Raw genomic sequence first — 311 nt, 5'->3', positions numbered from 1 at the left:
TCTTTCTCTCTCTCTCCTCTCTTGCCCTCGCTGGAGGGCAAATAAATAAATAAAAGGTTTCTTCTATTTTCTCCTGAAACCCTGAGAAGTACAATTATAATTACTACTTGGAGGTAAACAATGATAAGCATTTTGGAACATTTCTGTTGCTATCTGTATTTATGATCCTATGTATAGGTAAGAGATTCATAATTCATAATTATGTGTATATACCCTTATATCTTATTTTTTCCCCTGCTTATAATCACTTTTTTTTTTTTGGAGAGGTTTTCACTATAGGGCATGTGCACTCAACCAGAGACAGAGAGAGA

The sequence above is a fragment of the Tupaia chinensis genome, unplaced genomic scaffold (genome assembly GCF_000334495.1).
Source record: "Tupaia chinensis unplaced genomic scaffold, TupChi_1.0 Scaffold000112_1, whole genome shotgun sequence".
Taxonomy (NCBI): domain Eukaryota; kingdom Metazoa; phylum Chordata; class Mammalia; order Scandentia; family Tupaiidae; genus Tupaia; species Tupaia belangeri.
The sequence above is the reverse complement of the archived record's forward strand: the minus strand, read 5'-3'. Positions refer to the sequence as shown.